A 12493-nucleotide genomic window follows, 5' to 3' on the forward strand; every position below is an offset into this window, starting at 1 on the left:
AGTATGACTCAGCAAGGTTGGTCTCCCACAGGTACTTACCTTAAGAATAGTTCATTATTAGTAGTATTCCGTTTCACATATGAAGAAACTGATGCAGAGATGGGTTTATTAATACACCAGGGTTATACAGCTAAAAGGGGACTACTATGGTTCAGATATGAGGTGCCCCCCAAAAGCTGTGTTAATGCAGGAATAATCAGAGGTAACATGATTGGATTATGAGAACTGTCACCTGCTAAATCCATCCTAATTTGAATGAACTGGGTGATAACCATAAGCAGGTTGGGTATAGCTAGAGGAAGCAGGTCAGTGGAGTGTTCCCTGGAAGGTTTCATCTTCCCTACATCTCCTTCCCTTCTCTCTCTGCTTCCTAGCCACCATAACCAGAGCAGCACTCCTCTGTGGTGAACTTCCACCATTATGTTCTGTCTCACCTTTGGCCCAAAGCAATAGAGTTGGCCAACCATCAACTAAACTTCTAAAACTGTGAGTTAAAATAAGCTGTTCTTCCTTTAAATTGTTCTGATCAGGTATTTTGGTCACAGTGATAAAAGCTGACTAACACAGGTACAGCTCCAGGATTTTAAATACATTGAATCTGGTTCCAGAGTCCATTCTCTTGATCGCCATAGCATCCTGCTTCTCAATCATTCCCATGAAGTCACAAAAGAATCACTTGTAATACTAGTCAATGACTCCAAGGCAGGAAGAGTGACTAATAGGTGACTAATATCACAGAATGACAGAATCAAGATTCAGAATATTCTCAAACTCTACTATAAGACAAAACTTTATCATTTATGATATAAATATATAATAAGTAATAAACATCAAATACTATGACATCTTAAAATACAAATTCCTACATCTGAGTTTTAAGAATTTCTAACAAACAGGGCTGGTATTGTGGCTCAACAGTAGAGTGTTCGACTAGCTCGTGTGAGGCACTGGGTTTGATCTTCGGCACCATATAAAAAATGAAATAAAGATATTGTGTGTCCACCTACAACTAAAAAATAAATGTTAAAAAAATCTAACAAACAGGAACTGTTGCTCAGTGACCCTGGATTTGATCCCCTGCACCAAGTAAATAAATAATAAAAATACATAAACAAAAAGTAGGGAATGCTTGACTTAAAAGCAGCTCATGAAAAATTACAAAGATTTTAAAGAAACAAAGTCTAAGTAAGAATCACCCATGGGATGCCCTACATTAATAAGCCTGGTGTCCAGGTTCCAGAAGGCCATACTATTGCTATATGTGGTATGTTCAGAGGGACACTGATAAACTGGAGTATAACAGTGTTGCCTGAAACTTATGTTACATTAGAAACTAAGGAGACTTAATCTGATTGGAGTTGGGATGGGTATGAGTCTGTGAACTTCTTTAAAATACCTAAAGACAAGTTAAAATGCTGAAGAGGATTGATTCTATATAAATTATAGATTGATTCTATATTAGTCTGGGGAGATAATGGGGATTGAGGATTGGAAGTTTTTATACTTTCTCCCAAAGTCCCTTCTAGCTTGCTCTCTGGACTAGTTCTTTTCAATTCCTTGATGAAAGTCTCCAACAAATACCATAACTGTTCTGGTTCTTCTCCCTCACCTGAACACATACATTTCAGTAATTAAAATTTTCCTCCGATGTAACATCAACACTCCAAACTTTAAGTCTTCTTTTTATTTATTATTATTATTATTATTATTATTATTATTATTATTGGTACCAGGGATTGAACCCAAAGGTGCCTAACCATATCCTCAGGCCCTCTTTTTTAAAATAGACTTTTCATTTTAAATGGACACCATGCCTTTATTTTATTAGTTAATTTTTGTGGGGTGCCTGGGATCAATCCCAGTGCCTCAAGCATGTAGGAAAGTGCGCTACCACTGAGCCACAACCCTAGCCCCTCCCCAGCCCTGTTTTGTATTTTATTTAGAGACAGGGTCTTGCTGAGTTGCTTAGGGCCTTGCTAAATTGCTGAGGCTGGGTTTGAACTCATAATCCTCCTGCCCCAGCCTCCTGAGCCACTGGGATTACAGGCATGTGCCCACCATGCCCAGCTAAGACTTCTTTCCTCATCTAACAGAGACAACAGAGGGACAGTTTGGGGAAGGAGCATGGGTGAGTTAGTTTCTGTTTCTCGCTCCATTGCTTTCCCTGTGTGAACAGCCACCATTTCTGATACTTTGGGGTCAGACCAAAGGGAAGAGGAGATTAGAGAAAAGGGGCAAAGTAGTAGATATGGTTGTAATCTGGTGGCCATGCCCTCTTGGGGATATGTATTAGTCAGGGTTCTCTAGAGGAACAGAATCAACAATAAGTATAATCATAAAAAGGAGATTAGGTTGGTTTACCCAACCAGAAACTGGATAGTCCACAATGGCTGTCTGCAGACTGGAGAGCTGAAAGAACCAGTAACTACACAGTTCAAGAAGCGTCAGAACAAGAGGGATCAACGGTTCTACCCTAGTCTGAGACTGAGGGTTTGGGGCAACTCCCTAGAAAATCACTGGCAGAGTCTGCTTTGTAAGAGTGAAGAAGCAAGAGTCTAATATCCTCAGACTAATACAGCAGCAATCGAGAATCTGTTCAAAAACAATGGAGTGAGCATCTGATGCTGCTTCCTTTTCTTCCAACTTTTTTCATCCAAGCCATCATCCTATGGACCGGTGCTGCCCAAGTTTAGGGAGGGTCTCCATTTCAACTGGCTATCCCACATGCCAATCATACCTAGACACACCCTCATTGACACACCCCTAAGCCTCTTCATCTTGGTATCTTAATCCAATCAAGTTGGCAATTCAAATTCACCATTACAGAACAGAAGGACCTCTTGTTTCCTAAGCACATGGGGGCTTCCTCCAGAAGCCAACCTGGGCTTCCTCAGCTGAAGCAATGCCTCTCCTCACATAGGCAACTTACAATTTTCCCCTGGCCATTCACCTGTCTGTTCAAGTACTTTTTCCTTTCTAGGAGTTCTTGTCCCTTCTGAGAAAACTGAGACCAACTGCCTTCTACAGACTGATACTTGATCCTAGGAAAATCCTGCACCATCAAGGAATGTTCAAGTCCTCTTTCTTTCTTTCTTTCTTTCTTTCTTTCTTTCTTTCTTTCTTCCTTTCTTTCTTCCTTTCTTTCTCTCTCTCTTTCTTTCTTTCTTTTTTTCTCTTTCTTTTTAGTTGTAGATGGCAATACCTTTATTTGTTTTCATGTGGTGCTGAGGATCCAACCCAATGCTTCACACATGCTAAGCAAGCACTCTACCACTGAGCTACAACCCCAACACTCAATTCCCTTCTAATGCATCTTCCTCACCAGTAACAGGCAATGGCAGACATTGCCTTCAGCCTTAAACATTTCAGGTATGAGCTCTTCAAACTCCAAGGGATACACTGGAAGCTCTTCTGACTTAGTATTAGGGGGAAAGCCAAGTCTTCCAATAATCCCTTCAAAGAAAGAAGGTTCAAAGGACTGGTAGATGGTGATGGGTTGATAATGACAGGATAGATTTTACAATCTCTCTTCTCTGCTATAGGTGTCAATGAAGATCTGTTGAGTAAATGAACTAAATGAATGAATGAATGAATAAACTAATGAGGAGGTGAAGTAAGTATGAAAAGACTATGACTTGGTTTAAGTCCAAGAAAATGTGAAAGGTCACTCTAAGAGATGAAATGGATAAGTGAAGATGTGGTAGAGTAACTGGGGGTGGAGAGAGCTACAGAAAAGTCATTAACACAAGAGCCTGACTAATGGAGGAGCTTTGTAAGCAAAAAGAGTCATGCAATTGAATTACATCAAAGAAGTTGTTTAAATCCAATAGATGACAGGAAATGTTTTAGTCTCCTAAGCAGGAGACAAATGCTAGAATATTAGAATTGTAAAAGGATTAATCTTTAGAAATAAAAAGACAATTGGCACTCCCAACTAAATATGAATCAAGAAAGTAGTTTAGAGTGAGGAAATTAGATTATATATATATCAAAGGTTATTATGTGAATAGTTTGAAAAATTCTTCCAAGAGTCTTCAGAAAGCTTTTATATGGTTTTTATTGGTAGGTACATCATAATTATACATAATAGCAAGATTCATTACAACATATTCATACATGAAGTTATGGTAGGAACAATCTCATTCCCCAATACTTCACCCCCCATTTTTCCAGTACTGTAGATTGAACCCAGGGCCTTGTGCATGCTAGGCAAGCACTCTACCACTGAACTATACCTGTCAACACCAAGAAACTATAGAAATCCTTCTGAGAGTCAAATGTATGATTGAAATTTCTGCTATGAGAGAATTGGTTAGGAAAAAAATTCAAAATTTCATGCTATGGCTATAGGTTTATTTGATAATTAAGACTGGATATGGGATCCAGGAACATGGCGGCGGGCGCAGAGAGATCAACTCTCTGACCTCTTCAGATGTGCAGGCCTAGGGAGTCGTAAACAACCTAAATCTGTTTGCTCAGGATCACTAGGCAATGCTGAGCTGACGTGGATCTGGGGCGAACAGTCTGGGCCTCTCAGAACACACTCTGAGCCCGGATCGGCTGAATTCAAGCTCCCGTTCGCCTGCTTCCTGCAGACAAACGGCTGTGACTCAGCACTAATCCATCCGGCTGAAACAACTGGTCAGCCCTTCTCATCCTACGGAGGTAAATGCCAACCGAGCCTTCATAGGCCTTCATAGGTAGTGGTGACAGGTTTGAAACGGGGCTTGGGAGAGACAGTAAGGACCCACCCATTGCATTGGTCGCCTGGCAAAAGGAAACGAACTGTCACCATTTGCAAGAGATACCACCATGGCAGAGAACTGACGTCATCAAACTGCGGCGGAGGAGATAACTTCATTGAAACCTGCAGCTACAGGAGTAAACAGTAACTCATCAGTCAAACAGAACAAGAAGTAACATGAGCAGCTTCAAAAAGCAAGGAAGAAAAGGAGTACAAACAATGCAGGACAGCCTAAATATTCAGAAGGACCTAGAGTCATCAGAAAAATGGTCATATAAAGAACTCAAGGAACACCTTAGACAGATGGAATGGAACCTTAAAGAGGATACAAGACAGCAAATTCAAGCAGCGAAAGAACACATTGAGAATGAATTATATAAACAGATAAAAGAAGAAGTTAAGCATCTTTATCAGGAGATAGAGATTATAAAAAATAATCAAACAATAATTCTAGAAATGAAGGAAACGATAAACCAAATTAAAAACTCAATTGAGAGTATCACTAACAGAGTAGAGCAAGTAGAAGCCAGAACGTCAGATAATGAAGACAAAATATATCATCTTGAAAAGAGTCTAGCCAACTCAGAAAGGCTGGTAAAAAATCACGAGAAAAACATCCAAGAGTTATGGGATAACATAAAAAAACCAAACTTAAGAGTCATCGGGATAGAAGAAGGTACAGAGATTCAAACCAAGGGAATGAGTAACCTGCTGAATGAAATAATTACAGAAAACTTTCCAGAAATAAAAAAGGAAACAGATATACAAATTGAAGATGCATACAGGACACCGAGCACACAAAATCACAGTAGACCAACGCCAAGACACATTGTTATGATATCCAATATACAGAACAAAGAGAAAATATTAAAAGCTACAAGAGAAAGGAGACAGATTACATTCAGGGGTAAACCAATAAGGTTAACAACGGATTTTTCATCACAGACACTGAAAGCAAGAAGGTCATGGAACAATGTATTTCAAACACTGAAAGACAATGGATGCCAACCAAGAATTCTGTATCCAGCAAAATTAAGCTTCAGGTATGACAACGAAATAAAAATCTTTCATGATAAACAAAAGTTAAAAGAATTTTCAGCCAGAAAACCAGCATTGCAAAGCATTTTGAGCAAAACACTACACGAGGAAGAAATGAAAAACAATAACCAAAACCATCAGTGGGAAGTGCCTCAGTAAAGACAGAGGGCAAGGGGAAAGATAATCATGGAGAAACAAACTAAATTTTTTAAAAAAAGGATAAATAATCAAGCATGGATGGAAGTACAAACCATATATCAATAGTAACTCTGAATGTTAATGGCTTAAACTCTCCAATAAAGGGACATAGGCTGGTGTCATGGATTAAAAAAACAAATCCAACAATATGCTGCCTCCAGGAGACACATCTGATTGGAAAAGACATACACAGGCTGAAGGTGAAAGGATGGAAAAAAATATACCATGCACACGGTCCTCGTAAGCAAGCAGGGGTGGCCATCCTCATATCGAATAAAATCGACTTCAAGACTAAGTTAATCAAAAGGAATAAAGAAGGACATTATATACTGTTAAAAGGAACCATTCACCAACAAGACATAACAATTATCAATATTTATGCACCAAAAAATGGTGCTGCAACATTCATAAAACAAATTCTCCTCAAGTTCAAGAATCAAATAGACCACAACACAATAATTATGGGTGACTTCAACACACCTCTCTTACCATTGGACAGATCCTCCAAACAAAAGTTGAATAAAGAAACTATAGAACTCAATATCACAATCAATAACCTAGACTTAACTGACATATATAGAATATATCAACCATCATCAAATTGATATCCTTTTTTCTCAGCAGCACATGGATCCTTCTCAAAAATAGACCATATATTATGCCATAGGGCAACCCTCAGTAAATATAAAGGGGTGGAGATAATACCTTGCATTTTATCTGATCATAATGGAATGAAACTGGAAATCAATGATAAAAGAAGGAAGGAAAAATCCTACATCACATGGAAAATGAACAATATGTTACTGAATGATCAATGGGTTACAGAAGACATAAAGGAGGAAATCAAAAAATTCTTAGAGATAAATGAAAATACAGACACAACATATCAGAATCTATGGGACACAATGAAAGCAGTTTTAAGAGGAAAATTCATCGCCTGGTGGTCATTCCTCAAAAAAAGAAAAAACCAACAAATAAATGAGCTCACACTTCATCTCAAAGCCCTAGAAAAGGAAGAGCAAAACAACAGCAAATGTAGCAGAAGCCAAGAAATAATTAAAATCAGAGCGGAAATCAATGAAATTGAAACAAAAGAAACTATTGAAAAAATTAACAAAACTAAAAGTTGGTTCTTCGAAAAAATAAAGAAGATCGACAGACCTTTAGCCATGCTAACGAAGAGAAGAAGAGAGAGAACTCAAATTACTAACATACGGGATGAAAAAGGCAATATCACAACAGATGCTACAGAAATACAGAAGACAATTAGAAATTATTTTGAAAACCTATATTCCAATAAAATAGAAGATAGTGAAGACATCGATAAATTCCTTAAGTCATATGATTTGCCCAGACTGAGTCAGGAGGATACACACAATTTGAACAGACCAATATCAATGGATGAAATTGAAGAAGCCATCAAAAGACTACCAAACAAGAAAAGCCCAGGACCGGATGGGTATACAGCGGAGTTTTACAAAACCTTTAAAGAAGAATTAATACCAATACTTTTCAAGGTATTTCAGGAAATAGAAAAAGAGGGAGCTCTGCCAAATTCATTCTATGAGGCCAACATCACCCTGATTCCAAAACCAGACAAAGACACCTCAAAGAAAGAAAACTACAGACCAATATCTCTAATGAACCTAGATGCAAAAATTCTCAATAAAATTCTGGCGAATCAAATACAAAAACACACCAAAAAAATTGTGCACCATGATCAAGTAGGATTCATCCCTGGGATGCAAGGATGGTTCAATATACGGAAATCAATAAATGTTATTCACCACATCAATAGACTTAAAGATAAGAACCATATGATCATCTCGATAGACGCAGAGAAAGCATTCGACAAAGTACAGCATCCCTTTATGTTCAAAACATTAGAAAAACTAGGGATAACAGGAACTTACCTTGACATTGTAAAAGCTATCTATGCTAAGCCTCAGGCTAGCATCATTCTGAATGGACAAAAGTTAAAGGCATTCCTCTAAAATCTGGAACAAGACAGGGATGCCCTCTATCACCACTTCTATTCAATATAGTTCTCGAAAAACTGGCCAGAGCAATTAGACAGACGAAAGAAATTAAAGGCATAAAAATTGGAAAAGAAGAACTTAAATTATCACTATTTGCAGATGACATGATTCTATACCTAGAAGACCCAAAAGGGTCTACAAAGAAACTACTAGAACTAATAAATGAATTCAGCAAAGTGGCAGGATATAAAATCAACACGCATAAATCAAAGGCATTTCTGTATATCAGTGACAAAACTTCTGAAATGGAAATGAGGAAAAACACTCCATTCACAATATTCTCAAAAAAAATAAAATACTTGGGAATCAACCTAACAAAAGAGGTGAAAGATTTATACAATGAAAACTACAGAACCCTAAAGAGAGAAATAGAAGAAGATCTTAGAAGATGGAAAAATGTACCCTGTTCATGGATAGGCAGAACTAACATCATCAAAATGGCGATATTACCAAAAGTTCTCTATAGGTTTAATGCAATGCCAATCAAAATCCCAACGGCATATCTTGTAGAACTTGATAAAGCAATCATGAAATTCATATGGAAAAATAAAAGACCCAGAATAGCAAAAGCAATTATAAACAGGAAGTGTGAATCAGGCGGTATAGTGATACCAGATTTCAAACTATATTACGGAGCAATAGTGACAAAAACAGCATGGTACTGGTACCAAAACAGGCGGGTGGACCAATGGTATAGAATAGAGGACACAGAGACTAATCCACAAAGTTACAACTATCTTATATTTGATAAAGGGGCTAAAAGCATGCAATGGAGGAAGGATAGCATCTTCAACAAATGGTGTTGGGAAAAATGGAAATCCATATGCAACAAAATGAAACTGAATCCCTTTCTCTCGCCATGCACAAAAGTTAACTCAAAATGGATCAAGGAGCTTGATATCAAATCAGAGACTCTGCGTCTGATAGAAGAAAAAGTTGCCTCCGATCTACAGATTGTGGGGTCGGGCTCCAAATTCCTTAATAGGACACCCATAGCACAACAGTTAATAACAAGAATCAACAAATGGGACTTACTTAAACTAAAAAGTTTTTTCTCAGCAAGAGAAACAATAAGAGAGGTAAATAGGGAGCCTACATCCTGGGAACAAATTTTTACTCCTCACACTTCAGATAGAGCCCTAATATCCAGAGTATACAAAGAACTCAAAAAATTAGACAATAAGATAACAAATCAGCCAATCAACAAATGGGCCAAGGACCTGAACAGACACTTCTCAGAGGAGGATATACAATCAATCAACAAGTACATGAAAAAATGCTCACCATCTCTAGCAGTCAGAGAAATGCAAATCAAAACCACCCTAAGATACCATCTCACTCCAGTAAGATTGGCAGCCACTATGAAGTCAAACAACAACAAGTGCTGGCAAGGATGTGGAGAAAAGGGTACACTTGTACATTGCTGGTGGGACTGCAAATTGGTGCGGCCAATTTGGAAAGCAGTTTGGAGATTCCTGGGAAAGATGGGAATGGAACCACCATTTGACCCTGCTATTGCCCTTCTCGGACTATTCCCTGAAGACCTTAAAAGAGCATGCTACAGGGATACTGCCACATCGATGTTCATAGCAGCACAATTCACAATAGCGAGACTGTGGAACCAACCCAGATGCCCTTCAATAGATGAATGGATAAAAAAAAGTGGCATCTATACACAATGGAGTACTATGCAGCAATAAAAAATGACAAAATCATAGAATTTTCAGGGAAATGGATGGCACTAGAGCAGATTATGCTTAGTGAAGCTAGCCAATCCCTAAAAAACAAATACCAAATGTCTTCTTTGATATAATGGGAGCAACTATGAACAGAGCAGGGAGGAAGAGCAGGAAGAAAAGATTAACATTAAACAGAGACATGAGATGGGAGGGAAAGGGAGAGAAAAGGGAAATTTCATGGAAATGAAGGGAGACCCTCATTGCTATACAAAATTACATATAAGAGGTTTTGAGGGGAATGGGAAAATAAACAAGAAGAGAAATGAATTACAGTAGATGGGGTAGAGAGAGAAGATGGGAGGGGAGGGGAGGGGGGATAGTAGGGGATAGGAAAGGTAGCAGAATACAACAAATAGGGCATTATGTAAAATAGTGGATGTGTAACCAACGTGATTCTGCAATCTGCATTTGGGGTAAAATTGGGGGTTCATAACCCACTTCAATCTAATGTATGAAATATGATATGTCAAGAGCTTTGTAATATTGTGAACAACCAATTAAAAAAAAAGACTGGATATGTATTATTATTGCCCAAATAAATAGGGTGGGGTCATTCCAAACCATCAATACCACCAATAGTGAAATCAACTGATAAAAGAGGACTAAAAGGATGGAAGGAAGAAAGGAAGAAGGAGGATGAAAAATAGAGGAGGGTGTGTCAGGATGAGGCTCAGACCCTGGGAAACAGATTCAGGATCCCAGCAGGTAAATTTAGGAAGGTACAAGGTACAGCTGGATAGTAGACAGGCTTTATTCAGAGATGGCATTGGCCCCACTCTCCAGCTCTTTGATTCTTTCCATAGGCCTAATTGCCAACAGGTTATATAAGTGAGCACATGCTCACAAGAAAGTGTTCATGACCTTGAATGCATACACTGAATCAGGGTGTTCATGAACTTGCTGCATACTAAAAACATATCCCACTGGAAGCCTTGGTAAGGGAATCTAACTACAGCCATCTTGGGTCTACCCTATAGAGGGGAAGATTGATATAAATTGAAATGTTTTATCTATTACATAATCTTTGAACTGGGAACATCCATGGAAGTATGTCATAAATGTAACTGTAATCCATCAGGCGCATCAAGGCATAAAAACAAGTTAGGAGTCACTAGGTAAAGGAATATCACTGATCCAGTCTTAACAATTTTGCTTAAAATAAAAATAAAAACGATTCCATAATCACATGTACATCTCTATCAGTGATTAGGTGGAACTTCAACCCCAACTTAAACAATAGTTGAGGAGAGAGTCCACTCAACCAATTAACTCTTACTCATATGAAGATCACATTTCCCCCTTTTGGGATAACTTTCCAGGTGTGGTTTATGTGAGGTGATATTCATAGGCTGTGACAAGTAGGCTAAAGAAATAGAAGTTATTTTTTCTTTATTCTCTACTCTTTCTTGGTAACAAGGGGGGAGAAAGACCTCTAAATGTGTCCATTCAAGAAAGTTTCTCTTTCAACTTTTTTTTAAGAGGTTAGGTTTTAAGCCGAGTCAACCGTGAGTTCCCTCTTCCCCTAGGGGATTTCAAGTCCTAAAGAAGTTTACATATCATTCTGATGTGTAAGAAGGAAAGCTGAGATCTTATTGTGGAATTCTCCAGAGAGGGGTCTACCTAGTCTCTGGGAATTTTGTGTTTTTATTCAATTACAGGTGACAGGTTCTACCTAGTTCTTGTAACATCATACTGACAACAATATAGAGTCAGCATACCTAACCAAAGATTTTCTTATTCAGCAGCCTCTTTATTCCTATCCCAGGCTTCTTCTAATTTACTGGGTTTCTTGGCATTTCCATGTAGGTCTGTCTGGTTTCCCCAGGCACAGGTGGACCACAGAACAGGACATATGGAGATACCATCTCAGGCCCAGTCTTGGCCATCTCTCATCAGAGAGCTGAATAGCACGTGTTTGCTCTGATTCCCAAAAAGGAACTTAAGATCTAAACCTTGAGAAACAATGAGCAAGCTACCCTGCCCTGATATTCTGGACATCTTTACTGCCCATCAGTGCCCCCCCTACCAAGTTTTTTTCCAAAAGAATATAAACATGGGGAGTGTGTTTAGGGATGGGGTAAACAATGACATAAAATGGTTTATTATCCTTTGATTCCTCTTTCACCCTGGATCCTCTCCCCAAATTCTAAGAGAGTTTTTTTTAGTTTAATTTACCCACCCATTTCTTGGGGAAACAATAATTTGCTTCATCACCTATTCTTAGTGGCCAAAGACTATAGGAAAGGCCCCAAATACACAATGTAAGAAAATTGTCTGGGTTGGTTTTTTTCTTTTCTTTTCTTTTTTCTTGTATACTCCATTAGACCAAGAGTTTTAAGGTAGAAACTATTTTACCTTTTTCAGGGTGTTCTAAGCTGCAAATATCGGTATGTAGAAAAACAGCTCCCAGGAGATCGTACCAAGTTGGCAAGGAAGCACCTATTTCAGAGACAAATACAAGTAAACTTTTAATACAAAATAGGATCAGATGAAGAAACAGAATGCAAAGCCATATACAAACTGATTTTTTACAAAGACACAAAGGCAATTTAGAGGAGAACGAAGAGTTTTTTCAATAAATTATGCTGGAACAATTGGGTAATTATATTGTGGGGGGATTCAACCTATATCTGTGGTGGGCAGAATAATGTCCTCCCCAAGATGCTCACAATATTTAGAAAATTAAATTATAAACCACAAACTAGGAAAAATGTTTGCAAATCTCATATCTGAGA

The sequence above is a fragment of the Spermophilus citellus genome (genome assembly GCF_964194105.1).
Source record: "Spermophilus citellus genome assembly, chromosome: 16".
Taxonomy (NCBI): Eukaryota; Metazoa; Chordata; class Mammalia; order Rodentia; family Sciuridae; genus Spermophilus; species Spermophilus citellus.